Below are 13,808 nucleotides of genomic sequence, written 5' to 3'. Positions count from 1 at the left end.
CTGCCTGGGTTCTGTCCATGTCTGGGGAAATAAGACATGCGTGGATAAAAACACGCTTGTATAAGCAGAGGATGCAGCCACTGAGAAGGAAGATGGATCTGTTTCACCATAAATTATGCAATGGTTCAGTCCTGTATTACCATGTAGACCACCACCGTCATCGTGTTCACATTCGCTACGGGAAAAACGTCATCGTCCACTGTGAATTAGCAACACCACATTTTTTCTCATCTCACCCACACACAGTTTCTACGGGAGACGTGTACGCCGATAGCCTGCTAATGACTTCATGTCATAATGAAGAAGAGGTTCTGGGAATGTTCTGGACCACACTGTTAGAACAATATGGGTTTCCAAACTGGTTCTTCCTGAAGGACTTAGGTAAAACCCTATTTTGGAAGAAAGAATCCATCAGGGATTGTTAAATGGGAATGCCAACAACGCAGAATATACAAAGAGTTCTGGTTGAAACCTTGAGAACATAAAAGGGTTCTCTGTAGAACCCCCTGGGAGGGCTCTAGATGAAACCTTTAGAATATAAGTGGGTTCTCATTTGAAATCCCTAGACTGGTCCTAGGTAAAACCCTTGAAATATAAACAGGTTCTTCTCAGTTGAAACACTGACTGGTTCTAGATAAAACCTTTGGAATATTAAAGGGTTCTCTGTTGAACATGATGGATGGGTTCTAGATGAAATCCTGAGATAGCCAATATGAAAATAAAAGGGTTTTCAGAAGAAAGCCTTCAGTGGGTTTTTGTTAGCCTTAAAAAGTGGAAATGTTCTAGATCGAACCTCCAGAGAGGGTTCTGGATGGAACCATTACAATGAAGGTTGTCTGGGTGACATTGTTCTTACAGTGTTTTTTATGTAATCAGTTTTGCTTTTTGAAAGAAAAAAATATTCCATCTAGAACCAACTTCTGCTTTATTATTACAAACGGAATGTTAAATTCACGTCCTTCTCCGGCTTAAGAAATATACGTTTCCTTTGTCATCCAGCCTCCATATTCATTTCAGAGCCAGCGATACAATACCGCAAAGAGAAACAAAAGAGCACATTGGTGTTCCTCAGAGGGGCAACAAAACCCCCAGTTGCCAGTTTATGTGACTAGAAATCTGGATCAGAGTCCACGGTGTAAAAGGATAGAAGAAGAGAGAACATCTTAAATGACTTGCTCTTCCAGTTCAGCCCCCCGCCCGACCGCTGTCAGGCCGGACTGACGTTGATTGAAAGTGAAGCACGGTGAAACGGAGACCCGATTAGCGCATTAGCTGGCCCGTTGACCTCCGACGGTGATCTGATGACCACCAACGAAAGTCTGTTAAGATTCTAGCCGCCACGGCGGCGTGTCAATCAATCACATGGCTCGGGAGAGTGATGGAGCTGCCGTTGACGCCCACGCTGACACACAGCACCGCGGGCGAGGGCTTCGAAGGAATTTGCAAAGAGGAAAGCATGAAGATGGTTTTTAACATCTCTCACACAGATGTTGGCAATCATCCACGCATTTCAGCAGCAATGCGCTTTAATTGAAAGATACTTATCGTGACTCATTTCATTAAGTGACTTTGTTTTCATGTCACATTGCAATTATTTGTCTCGTGTCATTATTGTGAGTAATCCAGAGTGTTTGGTTGACGAGGCTCTGTTGAGAATATTAATGAGCGCACATAAAGGGCACCTTCGTTCTATCTAGTTCTTATTATTTTCACTTCAACAAGGCGGTTGTATTCCTAACAGAATACGCCATCCTCTCCTGGGTGATGATGTCTGCAGAACAGCAGTCGCCGTGAACCTTCACGAACACACGCGTGATGCGAGCGTCCTCACACATGCGAGCCCGCCAATCAGATCGGAGATGATTAAAAATTAGAGTACAGGCGACTTCGCTGCCACGTTCAGAAAAAGAAGCCATCAGCCATGGCTGCAGAAATAGATGGAGACAGGCAGGGTCACCTCCAGGCCTTCCCCCTTTTCACTGAAGGTCGGCAGCCGACAGATGAACGCGCCTTCCGTCGGGCTTTATGCCATCCACATTAGCAGGCCGAGCCCGGCCCTGCCAGCGTCAGCAAAAGAAAAAGGCTAGGTGTTATTGCCCTCTTGAGATAGAATGTGTCAGCCTTACACACACTATCTACACTGAGTGTAAATAGTGCAAAAACAGTGAGGCCGCGGGGAACGATTGTGGAGATTGGATGGAAACAGGAAAGAGCCCAAACTACATATACACGTATACATGAATATTTAATTAATCAGAGTCATGAGCGGCTGATTTCAGACCAGGCAAAAGCCACTACGTTTAAACTGAAGGTCAATTGCAGGTGATATTTGGATCCGTTTTTGGTTACACTGATCCTAAAGGAGCCTAAACCCATAAAATAAATACATTTCATATCACAGTGACTATGACGCCCCACGACTCCAAACACGGCAACAGTTGAGCCGGCAGCTTGCAGATAACAGTGCAAACAAACATTTCCCAAATGTAAACATTTACATTTCCCTTTTCCACTAATCGCCAATTACATATTTGAAAGGGGCTACTGAAAATCAGAACACTAGACTGGAGGGATTTTTGGTCCTCTGATCACTTTATGCATAACGCCCCTGCTGATAGAATTTATTTTAACATGACCCTGCAATCGACATGGCAGAATTGATATGACCCCCCCCCCCCCCCCCCCCCCAGACAATTTATCAACTCAATGTGTCACATCACAAATATTGAGTGATGAATGATCAGTTATTAACATTTCACATCAATAACATTGTGTGATGAACATCTGCTCCAGTCGCAAAAACTCTCCGACTGTGTGAATTCGTAAGTTAATAGTCGTATAATATGCCGGCCCCTCATAAGAGCACTAGATCTGATTGGTTAAATGAATATGATAAGTAAGCTCAGTCGTAGAGTTACCCCCCATGTACCGAGGCTCCCTGCAGTAGTCCTGGGTTCCAATCCGCCGTGCTGCCCTCTTTTCAAGCACGTTGTCTCTCTCTCTCGCCCCTTTAACTCTCACGCTGTCCTCCCGCAATAAAAGGCCAAAAATATAACTTAAACAATTAATTTGTTGCCGAGATGTATATAAAAATTGTTGGGTAACCCACCACTCAACAAAGAATATTAATTAATATAAACAGTCCCTTACCCATACCAACTAAAGCATGGGAAAAAAATAAATAAGTAATGTTGTCGGCCCATGGTTGGGTTTCATTACTGAACTTCATAGAGGCAGGATGCCCAGGAGAGGACGCGCTCATAATGGACCCCTGCCAGGAACCTGGCTCACAAAGTAACTGGCAGCAGCCGACACATGTATGTCGGCTGTGTATGTGGGAGGTTTCAGAAGTCATGTGTGTAGTTGAAGGCTGGACTCAAATCATCATCTTGGCCCAATACACTGAATGAGTCCATTTTATCATCATCATCCATATTGTTTTTTTTTATTTTGTGAAGAAACAGAACAAGAACAACTGAATCCTCCTAATTTCCTCTTGTGATGAACTGAAAGGTCAATCTATACCTTGTGTACCTGACTAGAGTCAACAGGAAATGATTCAGCAAATGTTTTCATTATCAATTTATCATTTAAGTCACTTTTCAAGCAAAAATGCTAAATATTACAGAGTTTGAGCTTCTCAATAGGGATGATTTGCTACGTTTAACTTTACATATATATTTCTGATAGTTTACTCAATATCTTCAGGATACTAGTTGGACAAGACAAACTATTTGAATACAGATCCGGCTGTGTACTTTTTCACAACATTTTACGAACAAAACGATTAATCAAGAAAACAATCGGCAGATGAATTGATAATGAAAATAAAGCTCTGAACCAAGGACCACCCACAAACTCACTGTGGCTTTACCAAGTAATTATCTCGTTTCAGGCAACCTATTTTGTTGTTGTTTTAGTTTAATGTATTAGATTGTGGGGGAGGGGGAGGCAGCTGTTAGCTGAGCCCAGCTGTCAATGACGGCTGGCAGAGATGCGAGGGGAGGAGTTGATTTCGAACAAACCTGTGCACACAACACGGTCCCCGAGGAACGTCACTTTAAAGAATTCCCTCCGAAGCCCAGATGATAGCTTGATGTCTGTGTTTGCCTCTGCATCAGCGGCACATTAATTATGCTAAATACTGTGATGGAGATGAAAGACCATGATTGACTTGGCAAAATTAGGCTCAACAAGAAATGTTAAATAGTTTGCACCAACTATAGGGGCTTATGAAGAATTGTCTGGAGACTTGAGACACCAAGTCCTTTTACATGAGACAAAATGTGGATTTGCATTACGTCCAACATGACACATTGAAGCGGGGTTAGTCCAGAGATTGAAAAGATTAGATTCATAGGCCAAAATTGCCGTCCTGAACTTAATTTGACAGGGCTTTTTGAGAGGAGCCGTGGAATAGAGGTCCAAATCTTGACGTAATGAAAATTAATTCACAACAATTTTGCTGGGTCATATCTTTTCTGCCCCCACAATTATTATTCATGAACGCAAAAGCGGGGAAAAGTATGTGAAGGAAATTGTAGCTCAGTCTAAACTACAATGCAGATGTGCTTTTCATGCTGTTCACGGCATGTTATTTTCTCAAACCGTATATATATTAGCACAGACTGATTCCTGTGCCTTTCATTTCCTGTGCTGGAGCCCGACTACTACACTGTGGAGCCATTTCAGACACTACTGGAAGCCAGGCAGCATTTTTGTTAATGACATGGCTTTACGTTGGACATTTGAAGCCATTTTCAGCATGAGCAATGGGCAAAGTTATTGCTACTGCACGTCCATCTGCAAATGGCAAATATCACCAAATGACATCAACAAAACAGGCTTCTCCCATGTGGGCTTTTGTCATTTGCAATGAAAAAAATAAAATGTGCATAACTCTTCTGACGAGACGAACCCTCGTCTGACAAATGGCACAATAAAAAGCCTCGCAAAGCCCTTTTATGTACGACGTTTAATATTTGCCCCTGAAAGAGCGATTCTCCGCCTTCAATCGCCAACCAGTCCTCACCCACATGTGCAGCTTCTAAACCGACAGCTTGAAATGTTTTAATGGCAATCAAGAAAATACTGTAAAAGGTGACAGGGGTGAAGACAAACACAGGACTTTTACTCAGGTAACCAGCGTTTGTGTCGAGTGATTTTTACTGATGACACTGTCACGTGACCTGAGCCATCCCAAATATCAATCTTGGAGGCTTCATACTTTTACACGTTGCAGAAGTAGCATCACTAAAAACAAGGCACAGGCCAAGTGGGGAGGAGAGAATATAAAAGTAGAGTTGTTCCGATTCCGAAACCAGTATCGGAAATGCCTCCGATACTGCCGAAAATGCTGGCATCGGTATTGGCAAGTATTGGAGTCCAGGCACCGATCCGATACCACGTAAAATATTAGAAATAGGAATTTATTTACTGGTTAGCTCCGCCAGCTTTGACACAGTTCTTCTTCACCGCTCTTAAAACTGTTGTACTGTGCTGCTGGCGGCAGCTGCTGTTTTAGAGGGGTGAAGAAGAATTGATCACCTGACACCTGTTAAAAGGAGCTAATGTTAGCACATCATGTCGGCGGTTTGGCAGTTCTTCACAGTGGATGTTCCCACCAGTAAGACGGCGACATGCAACACATGCAAAGACTCAATTTCGAGGGGTGGCACGAGTGTTGCAAATTTTGACACCAGCAACTTAATGAAACATTTGAATACGCGTCACGCTAAACACACTGGTCGGTATCGGTACTTGGTATCGGCCGATACCCACAGCACGAGTATCGGAATCAGTATCAGGAGGGGAAAATGGTATCAGAACATCTCTATATAAAAGGATGACATTCTTTGACGAGCGTTGTTGCCTTTCAGGAGCTGGTGAAAAAATACGTCCTCATCCTGGTTTCCTCAACGAAAGGCTAATCGGATTTATCTATTGGATTTTAGATTATTATTATTGTTCTGTGGCAACACAAGTTCATCATACTTTTAGTGTTTAGTAGGGTGAAGCTAACGTTACACAACGAGGTTGTAAAGACAGATTAATTCGCACGATGGCGTTTGTAGTCTCAATTAACCACTTGTGTGCAACTGCCTTTTAAAAAAAACACGGAAAAGCTTCAAATGCAAAATGTAGCCAAGAATCCCCCCAAAAAAGTGACTTGCAGACTAGGGAACTATAGGCGTATGTTTTCTGAACCCTACCTTTATTAGAGCTGTCAGTTTTCCTCTATAATACTAATCAAATTTCATTCCATATTTTTTTTCAATATTCAAATTATATTCCAATATTTAATGCTTAAATTCAGCCTATTATTAATATTCACTACACAGGCTTATACATTGCCAACGCCATTATCGGTTGTTTTACTTCCTGTCCACTAGAGGGCGTTCAAAAAACATTACCAATAAACATGTTCAATTACCAACAGCTGACAGCTTTCTAGATAAGTAATAATGAAGAAAGTAAAATAACCACATCGCTCTTCTGGGGACGCTATGTCCCCGTTGCCATGGCTACGCCCTCCTGGTCTCACCGTCAGCTCTACTTTCACATTCTCACGTACATCCTGCTGTCGGTCTTGTTCCTGATGAATCAGCTGACGATCTAGCTAGCAGTAAGCAGCATGAATGCATCTTTGTCATGATGTCATCACTTCTAGAGCTCCGCCCATATCTTTGTTTCATTTCACCGAGTGCTGCCGCGTGGTGATTTAGAAAACTTTATTGTTCATCAGACTTCATGTGTCAAAAGCATCCGTTTATGCGTTTAGGCCAAGGCGAGGAGATCTAATAACGTTAGAAAACACATTTCTAAAAAATATGTTTTAAAAAATGTATGCCAACAGCCCTAACATACTGTTGTGGTCAGAAGCTCACCACAACCATTTCACAGCATCAACCACGCACCAACCTTCAGCGTCGAGATAACACACAGGGTCATTATCATGACGCCGGGGGGGATTCTGCCAAAAGCGGGAAAATATGACGAGTAGCGATGAGATCAAGTTGCCCACATAAACATGACACTACTTTAGTTCCTGGGGGAGCTGACATGCTTCTCAACCTGGATCGATTCACAGCGCTAACTGGAATGACTAAGCCGGGGGCAGCCCAACCAGGGCATGAGGTCTCTGCCTGTGTGTCAGACATGTACACAGCAGAGATCCATGTTCACATTAGACAGCACTACACTGCACAAGCACATCCGAGCAACAAGAAAGCTTCATCATCAATCTATCTCGCATCCCACCTGCATCATGTCCCTCGTACATTCCAGCTACATGTAAGAGAAAATAAATATACTTCATCTTTCATCTCATCTCCACTGGATTTGTGACAAGTTGTAACAGAGCCCAAAGAGGAATATACCGACCACCATACATGGATGACTAAAAAAACTACTAAAGCAACCAGATGAAGCCGGGGAGGACAGCTCCCCCACAATTCAAACAGAATTTCTCTTGCCTGTAAATTGGTTTTCATCACAACTGGCTGTCAGTGTCGGCGTTTGTGGGTTTTCAGTGTGTGTCAGATTTGACACAGCTCCTCTTTAGTAGCTGTGGGCTGTAGCGAGCCACCCACACACACACACCCACCGGGGAGCAAGCCGTCTTTCTTAGATCCCATCCACAGACTCGACAACACTGATCACTCTCTCATCACTGTCCCCTCCAGCACCCGGCAGAGATTTACAGCCTGAAGCGTCTGATTGGTCAAAGCCTGACTAATGCCATCAGGCGAAAGCTTAAAAATGCAGCTGTTTTACTGTAACGGGAACATTAGGGCGTTGAATATAGTAACAGCAGCTTCTCTGTGAAAAAAATACACCACCGCGGAAAGTTCCCTGAGCTTTGATTTGATGACATGCAAAATTGGAGGACTAGAATCCGGTGCTTAATGTGCCCGGAGACACTGTCATCTTTCATCTTTGCACCAGTGACCAACAGGAGCCGAGCCCTGTCCATCACGAGCTGACACGACCACGCAGCACACCGAATACGGCACAAGGCGGCCTTTCTCCAGAAACCAGAACACTTGCGAATTACAGGATTTGTGCATCTCTGAATAGATGTCGAGGAACATGCCGTATGTATGTGAAGCTGCTGAACAGGAAAACGCTCAACAGAGAGGCTTGCAGAACAAAATGAATTTGTTTCCCAGGACGTGTAACGTGTAGGAGATGAACGCTTTCCGCACATACAAACCCAATTAACTGCTCAAACAAAGAAATTCCTTCCTCACCGTCTCAAATGTGCGTAACACTGCAGACCTTTGCACCAATTTATGGTATGATTATAATTAATGCCACCTCCAAGGCAGCATTGCACACTGTGTCTCTTTTGTGTAGCCCCGGCCTTCACAGCCGTGGAATCCCAGAGGAAGAAAAGAGCCAGTGTGATGCGGTCAGAAGGCGTTTAAGTCAGACCAAAAAATGTGTGTCAGCACTTTCTGCCAGGGAACGAGAGGTCAGCGTTCAGAGCTGTTAGCCTCCCTCTCGGAGGAGAGGCAGGGTTTAATAGGACTGCTCTTCCACTCCATTTGCCGGCCCGCATCTCACAGGCCACAGCTGCATACATGTGAGCCAGCGAGTGTCACTCCGCATACCTCTCTGCAGCCCACAGCTCCACACCCCCTTTAACAGCTGACAGAAGTTGTTCGTCTTCAGATGCAAATTTGAGGCAGACTAACAGGCATAACGTGTGTGTGTGTGTGTGTGTGTGTGTGTGTGTGTGTGTGTGTGTGTGTGTGTGTGTGTGTGTGTGTGTGGGTGGGTGTGTGTGTGTGTGTGTGTGTGGGTGGGTGTGTGTGTGTGGATGAGACTGTGTAAAACCCTCGTTTAGACTGCAGAAGTCACTCTCCTTGCTTTATTTAACGGCCTGGGAACTTATCTTACCAACTTCCTATTCATTCTGACCGTGGCATCACCAGAAGGCCTCGCTCATTCCCAAACGCGGGGTCACGACCCACGTGCCAACACACATACCACCATACCATTTAGCATGCCAGAAATAGATTCAGTATGTCCCAATACAGAGTGTGTCAAATGCAGAACGCCAAAAATACCAGGAGGTCCAAATACATCCAGTCAGAGTTTGCAGTATGCAAGTCAAGCATGCTTTTCTGGTTATAGTCTGCGTAGTGGATGTATGAGCAAGGGGGTCAAAGTTCAAGGTGCACTGAAAGTAAAAAGTATGTGTTTATATAGGTCGCCAGATCATTTTCCTTCATTTAAATTTTTCTATTGTCTTTTATATCTGCAGTACACCTTTTAGCCACATGAGGGAGCCTGAATGTTCTGATAGATGTAGCCGGCTTATAACATTGAGTCCAATATGAAAGGCTAGCATACATTTTCTGATGAAAGGAAAAACAATGAGAGCTTGTTAAATCAGTTGTGATTTAAATCTCTTCAACATGACTGGTTTAAGGTGATGTGGCAGTAAAAACATGTCAGGAACGTTCATTTATGCACAAATTCACTCTTCGGATTTATAGAATTAGGAATTGGGTCACGATGGTTTGTCATTTTTAAAAAGTCTGTCACCAGAAAAAAAGTTTGGGGAAACGCTGCTTTAAAAACTTCTTACAAAATGACTTTGGATCTATTTCAGAGCCAAATAACAATTTCACGGCTGGCCAGTCAAAGAGTAATTACATGTGGCCCCAAGCCGGCACATCGATCAGTACTCGGGATTTAAAAATAAGACTTTTTTTTGACAGACAGCTTCTGGAAGAGATGTACGCAGCTCCACCGGACAAATTGTGAAAATTCACTATGAAAATTGAAACGGGTAACATGGATTGACATGAATTTTCAGATTTTTTTCTGGACAAATGGCTTATTGTGCAATCCAAACTGTGCTATTAGGGTCGTACATAGAAGGTCAATTCTCCGAGTAGTTACTGGGTTGACCAGTCGGTTTCAGGGAAAAGTCTCTTTTAAAGTCTTAATTATTTTGAAATGAAAAAGCTGAAGATAAATTTAATTGAAAAACTGTAAAAAAGTAAAAGTTACTTCTAGTCCATCATGGTACCATGGACTCTATATAAGAAGTGGACGTAGTCGGCTTGACGTCACCCAGTGGTTTGTGGACTTTGGTTTTGAAGCATCAAGATTGGAATTTTGGCTTCCACCATTTTGAAATATTGAAACTAGAAGTGAAACTAGTAAAATGTGCTGTGGTAGCAACCTTTCAATCACAATGTAGCCCTGCCCCAAAGCATACCTAACTTTCTGGTCTGGTGGACTCTAAATGGACCATAATGTACTAAATGAACATCATGTTGGATTGAAGCAGACTTGAAACTAGAGATTGAGACCATAAACTCATGTTTACAATGTTTACTGAGATAATACATCAAGAGAGAAGTAGAGTCATTTTCTCATAGACTTCTATACAACCAGGCTTCTGTTTGCAGAAGTTGCCCCCTGCTGGCTATTTGAAAGATGCAAGTTTAAAGGGACAGTGTGTAGGAATTACTCCCATCTAGTGGTGAATTGTATTTTGCGTTCAAACGAATAGTGCTCTCTAGTGCATCACTTTGTTGTAACTCCGTTATACCAAGAAGCTTTGACAACATGTCGTCCAACACCACTTCACCAGTATTCTTTCAGGTGATGAGGTTGATATTTCAAACAAACGTGTGAGCATGTAGAAGTCATTACTCCTCCAGCAAGATAGTCTTTATGTTGCCATGTTTTTATTGGTTTAGTTTTGGTAGCCTTCCATTACGATGTTGTAGCCTATAGCATCAGCTAACAACTAGACACAACAAACACAAGCAAATGTGACTAAAGTGCTTATATTGCTCTACAACACTGACTGTGAAAGGCAAGAGGTCGTGTCTGGGACGTCCACCACGGGTAGATAACAAAGCTCTGTAAAAGTCACTCTCCGGGAGCTCCAGGGGGGACAGTGGTACATGAGAGTACCGTTGTACAAACAAGATAATTAGATAAGAAATTCTTTGCTTACGAGGATAAAGGTTATTGGCAGAGGTAATTATACACTTATGAGGACCTATTTGTGAATGAAGATATTGATTTTAGCTAATAAATTACTTAAAATGTTACACACTGGCCCTTTAAGGCACTTCGGCTTTGGCTTCACTTTTCAGAAGTTGTATTATATGACATATTTAAGGTTAAAGGTCCACCAATGTTTACTTAAAATGGAAGATTAAAAATGCCAAGATGGAATTGACTAAAAGGTTATTTTAGAAAAAGGTAGACAGCCCAAATATTAAAGGCCAATCAGCTGCTGTATGAATTGCAGGGGTTCAATACAAAAAAGCATAGACATACATAGGAACAAACATGAAAGTCTTTACCCACAAAGACCAGACAAATAACAAAAGTGCTTTCTATGAATGTCTTTCAGAAAAATAATGTTAAAGAATGTAAATGTATTCTTGTCCTTGGCCCACTTGGAAAGCACAAGGTTCACAACTGATCTATTGTTAATTCACATGGTGTCATTCAAATAGGTGAAACCAGGTCCTTGAGTGACGACTCACCATCAGTAGACAGCAGGCAGGTCTCCAAATCCGGCTTTGAGGGGCAGCGAGGCGCTACATTTCGCTGAGCCGAACCACAGTCCCAAACCCTTTCCAGAGGGGACGCCCAGCAGATCTCTACAAAAAGGCAACCACATCGACAAAATGTTACTTCAAGGTCAGCTACAGACTTAAAGACACACGGCAGAAGCAGCAGATGCAATCTGACATCCGGCTCAGTGGCGTGGCGAGTCGATGACTGGCACTGCTCCGTTTACCAGCGATAATCTTGTTTTCCAACAGAACACAAACAGCGGTTCGTGATGGAAACAACGTGTTTGAGCTACAAGGGCTACTTGTTGAGGGCAGACAGTAGACAGTTGTCTGCCTCTTCAGGGGAGGATCTGACATAAAGTGCTGCTTTCACACTTGATGTCGAGCCACGCAGTCCCCAAACACCATAACCAAATATGTCATTATGTCATTAGGTTAAAGATTGTGGGAGGGGGGGGGCTTTCTGTGTGGGAGTCATTTGATAAACACTAAAATGAGAGGGACATCAATATTACATCTTTGTTTGCTTCCTGGTCAACAAAGTCTGTAGAAACTACCAGTGAAACCGGAGTCTTAGTGTCTTTACTTTTACTGATATTCTTGTTTTTTTTTTGTTTTTTTTTCACTTTTAAATTTGAAACTTTATTTTATTATTGGCTTGTTTTAATGTGTTTTTTTTTTCTCCAAAGCTTTCAATGTACATGTAAAACATATCCCCAGCCGATAAGGAACATCTGAGTGGTGTCCGATTACAAGAGGGATTTAAACCAAATCCTTTGCATTTGATTGGACCGCTAAACAAGTAGACGGGCTTCGCCTGTCGCTTAAAAGTTGCAGACTGATTGTCATGATATTACTGGTTGCTATTGGTTAGTACTAGCTAACATAAGATCACTTCGTATTTTATTTTACAGGAGGACATTTTTATTGTTGCAAATTCCATCGTCCAATCTTTTTGCATATATTGTTCAATAAGTGCACAATATGACCAGGACACAATCTAAAAGGGTGAAAGGGCACAAAGGGTATTTTCACAAAACGTCTATTTTTTATAATCAAAACAAACAACAAAAAAATGTCTCCCAGTCTAATTCAACATATTAATTCAAGCTTCGGCGTCCTTGCACTGACCTTCAAATATCCTCCAGTGTCAATGCAGCTGATTTTCTCATATTCAGAAAGATTTTTTAAAAGGATGCAGAGTGTCATGTCTGCACAAAAGAAGTCTTCAGACAAAAACAATAATCAACTTTCCTCAAGGGTCTCTCGAGGACCCATTTTTTTTTCCAACAACAGTTTGCACATTGCTCTCTGCAGGGAACACATTATAAGACTAATCTGAGTATCACACTGTGCTGCCACTTTAATTAAGCCGAGCCAACCAATGGGGAATCTGAATAAGTTGCAGCAATAATAATAACAGTAAAAAAGAAGCTGTAAAAAAAAGTCATATCTCCTTCATTCTCAGTTTGATCTTCAGAAACATGTTTTGTTCGGGGCGTTGCAGGCTTTCAGGGGGTTTAAATAGTTTCTATGAAGCCTTGCTCAGGGTAACATGTGGCTCTTTTAATTTAAAGTGACTTAAATGTGAAATCCCACACAGTGATCTTTAAATAAAATGCCATTTTGTTCAAACAAAACTAATCTCAAAAGTATGTTATGCAAGTCTGTGCATGCGTGTGGAAAAAACTCTTAAATGGAGAAGATAGCTAGAAAGACGATGATTGGAAGAGAGGCGAGGGCGAAAACGACCTCCCTATGCTATTCGTCTGGTTCACTACGATATGGATATGGAAACAAAAAATTTGGCATAAAATATGAAGAGAGAGAGAGAAAAACAGCCATTCAAATCTCCTTTGTCCACTGGGTTTGTGTACGATTAACTGAAAAGGCCAATAATAAGATCAAAACAAATTATGCGAAGTCCCCTCTTCACTGATAAATATGGCATTTAAACATCCTCTCTCATCTCCTTCTCAGAGGCCGTGAGTGTTGAAGCTTTCACGTTAATACAAATGCCTCTGTGTAAAGTCTAATGTTTCCATTTGTTGGCTTTTTCTTAATGCTGCTTCACATCATGAAGAAACCCCTCCTCTGTCTAAGACTCTTTCTGCCGGCTGGAGAAATAGTTCCTCAGACAAATTGGCCTGTTTAGAGCAGAATCCCTTCCCAGAGCAAGGTGTCAGGAGTTCTGCACCGATCATATTTTATCATATGTTTGCAAAAGGGCTGGGGTATAAAATGCAG

General features: G+C 42.2%; 1 protein-coding gene across 4 annotated transcripts in view; it reads right to left on the bottom strand.

Moving 5' to 3' along the window:
* tanc2b (tetratricopeptide repeat, ankyrin repeat and coiled-coil containing 2b) overlaps positions 1-11,545 on the bottom strand; it is a gene marked incomplete at its 5' end in the record, with an annotated part of 118,639 nt that extends 107,094 nt beyond the window's left edge. For 2 of the 4 annotated variants that reach the window (XM_084039518.1, XM_084039519.1), the window contains one exon: positions 11,529-11,545. The remainder of the gene's footprint in view (positions 1-11,528) is intronic. The other 2 variants (XM_084039513.1, XM_084039520.1) reach the window with 1 other exon arrangement.
* Positions 11,546-13,808: the final 2,263 nt, after the last annotated feature.

Source organism: Eutrigla gurnardus (assembly GCF_963514095.1).
Source record: "Eutrigla gurnardus genome assembly, chromosome: 22".
Lineage (NCBI taxonomy): Eukaryota > Metazoa > Chordata > Actinopteri > Perciformes > Triglidae > Eutrigla > Eutrigla gurnardus.
This window is presented reverse-complemented; position numbering and strand designations above follow the sequence as displayed.